Source organism: Etheostoma spectabile, chromosome 15, assembly GCF_008692095.1.
Source record: "Etheostoma spectabile isolate EspeVRDwgs_2016 chromosome 15, UIUC_Espe_1.0, whole genome shotgun sequence".
In the NCBI taxonomy this organism is placed as follows: domain Eukaryota; kingdom Metazoa; phylum Chordata; class Actinopteri; order Perciformes; family Percidae; genus Etheostoma; species Etheostoma spectabile.
Window position 1 is genome coordinate 35,169,159 of NC_045747.1, and position 3,215 is coordinate 35,172,373.

A 3,215-nucleotide genomic window follows, 5' to 3' on the forward strand; every position below is an offset into this window, starting at 1 on the left:
TTTGGAAGCTGACTCTTACACCAAGAGATGATTCTACTTTTATGTGTAACGTTCCTTTTTAGTTTTGTCTTTTTAAATCTGAATCTGTGAAGGTGGATCTGATCTGATGTGATCTACTGTCTCTGATAAACCCGTTTTTAAACTCTGTAAACGTGGCCGTTAATAAACAACCTGTTAAAGCTGGAAGACAATAAACTCTGAACAGAGACAACGTGGTCCGAGGTTTATTTCATAAATACCAAACGAGGAATGTACAAATGAATCTCAAACTAAGTGTTTTTGATGTTGATTAAAAACATACTGACACAATCATATGAATAAATGGTAACACTTCACTTGAAAGTATCTATCTCTCTCTCTCTCTCTCTCTCTCTCTCTCTCTATCTATCCATCCATCCATCTTAAATCACTTACTTATTTAATTTATTTAATTACTTATTTCCCTACCTCCTGAGGCAGACAGATGATAACAGGATGTTGTGTTGCTGTTGAAGTTGTGTTGCTGTTGTGTTGCTGTTGTGTTGATGTTGTGTTGACGTTGTGTTGCTGTTGTGTTGCTGTTGTGTTGACGTTGTGTTGCTGTAGTGTTGCTGTTGTGTTGACGTGTTGCTGTTGTGTTGACGTTGTGTTGCTGTTGTGTTGACGTGGTGTTGACGTGGTGTTGACGTTGTGTTGACGTTGTGTTGCTGTAGTGTTGCTGTTGTGTTGCTGTTGTGTTGACGTTGTGTTGCTGTAGTGTTGCTGTTGTGTTGACGTGTTGCTGTTGTGTTGACATTGTGTTGCTGTTGTGTTGACGTTGTGTTGCTGTTGTGTTGACGTGGTGTTGACGTGGTGTTGACGTTGTGTTGCTGTAGTGTTGCTGTTGTGTTGACGTTGTGTTGACGTTGTGTTGCTGTTGTGTTGCTGTTGTGTTGACGTTGTGTTGCTGTTGTGTTGACGTCGTTGCTGTTGTGTTGACGTTGTGTTGCTGTTGTGTTGACGTTGTGTTGCTGTAGTGTTGCTGTTGTGTTGACGTTGTGTTGCTGTTGTGTTGACGTCGTGTTGCTGTTGTGTTGACGTTGTTGTGCTGTTTGTGTTTACGAAGTGGTGTTGACGGGTGTTGACGTTGTGTTGCTGTAGTGTTGCTGTTGTGTTGACGTTGTGTTGACGTTGTGTTGCTGTTGTGTTGACGTTGTGTTGCTGTTGTGTTGACGTCGTGTTGCTGTTGTGTTGACGTTGTGTTGCTGTTGTGTTGACGTTGTGTTGCTGTTGTGTTGACGTTGTGTTGCTGTAGTGTTGCTGTTGTGTTGACGTTGTGTAGCTGTTGTGTTGACGTTGTGTTGACGTTGTGTAGCTGTTGTGTTGACGTTGTGTTGACGTTGTGTTGCTGTGTGAGTCTGGACATGTCGACCTGTTCCTGCCCGTTCCCTCTGAGAACTTCAGTTTGTTTTAGATGGAAATGTCACGGGTTGTTTGACAAGGACACACACACACGCACTCGCATGCACGCACACACACACAGTCACGCAAACACACGCACACTCACACACACACTCACACGCACACAGTCACACAGTCACAAACACACACACACACAGTCATGCACAAGCACACACACACAACACTCAGTCACACACGCACACGCACACACACACATGCACACACAGTCATGCACTCACACACACACACTCAGTCACACACACATGCACACTCTCACACGCACACACACAGTTTGCAGTGACCTTCAGGTGACCTTACCTGTTTCTGAGAGTCTGAGGCCGTTGTTATGAAATGGACTCGTACTATTTGTACTTTAAATCTGATATTACTACTTGGAGTTTGTTTACTACTGACAATACTTTAACTGAAGGATTATATAATTAAGTTAACTAAGTTATTAAGTATTATAGCCTACTTACTTATTTGTTTACTTACTCACTAGGCTAATTACTGACCTCCTTTTAAGCCTTTTTAACTTCACACCACCACAAATAGAAAGTCTTTTTTTAACTTTAAACAAATGGAGCGTCTGTCTTTTTTAGATAATGTCCTCCCTCCTTTCCCTCCTTTCCCTCCTTTCCCTCCTTTCCCTCCTTTCCTTCCTTTCCTTTCCTTTCCTTTCTAAGATATAAAATGTTTTCCTGTAACCGTGTAACTGAAGGTCTGAAGTGGTTTTTCTACTGATAGTACTCTAACTCAGGTAAAAGTATAACTGCAGGCGTTGAAGTATTTTCCACCATGTTCCTCCAGAGTAAGGGTTACATATATACATATATATATATAGATATATATATATATATATATAGATATATATATGTATATATATTCCTCCAGAGTAAAGCAGAGCTGTGACTGTAACATCTGAAGTTAATTATAATATCAGCTGGTCTGTAATTACAGCTCCATGACGAGTTAAATGCAGAGCGAGCTTCCTGCTGCTGCTGCGTCGTGTTTACAGGAAACTTCTTAAAATCTCTCCTGATGATATGAGATCATTTCTGTTTTTAAATCTACGCTAGACACATATTTAAACAGAATAACCTCCAAAAACGGGGACATATCCAGCTGTAAACCTTGCTCACAATACTAGTTATCTATATTTTATATTCACAGGACAACCCCATCTGTAAAATTCTGTTTATAATAGTATTCATCTCTATATTTATCCAGTACATAGCCATGTCCTGCTCTTATGGAACCAGTGTATATCCTGCACCTGCTGCTATTGACCTCCTGGTTAGATCTAAACTGCATCTCGTTGCCTTGTACCTGTGTAATGACAATAAAGTTTTATCTAATCTAATCTGATGATGTTGCTGCCTGTTGTCGTCCTCGGATGTTTTCTTTCTACTTTTACTTTTTACATTTCCATGTTGTTTTACACACCATCTTAGTTTCATTTGTTTTTAAATGGACCTTCATACCTCCTCACTGACCTACTTACTGTCCCTCTGATAACTTCAGTCCAAAGTTTGTTTTAGATGGAAATGTCACGAGTTGTTTGACAATGATTAGATGAGATAACAGCACACGTGCACACACACACACCCACACACACACACACACACACACACACACACACACACACACACGCACACACGCGGTCACTGCGGCAGGATGTTTTCAGTCAGCAGGTTTCTCTTTTCTCCTCCCTGTTATTTTACATCGTGTCCCTCCCTGATGTGAGTCGTGCATGTTGTGAAATCCATGAAATAATAAAGTTTATCATAACAAAC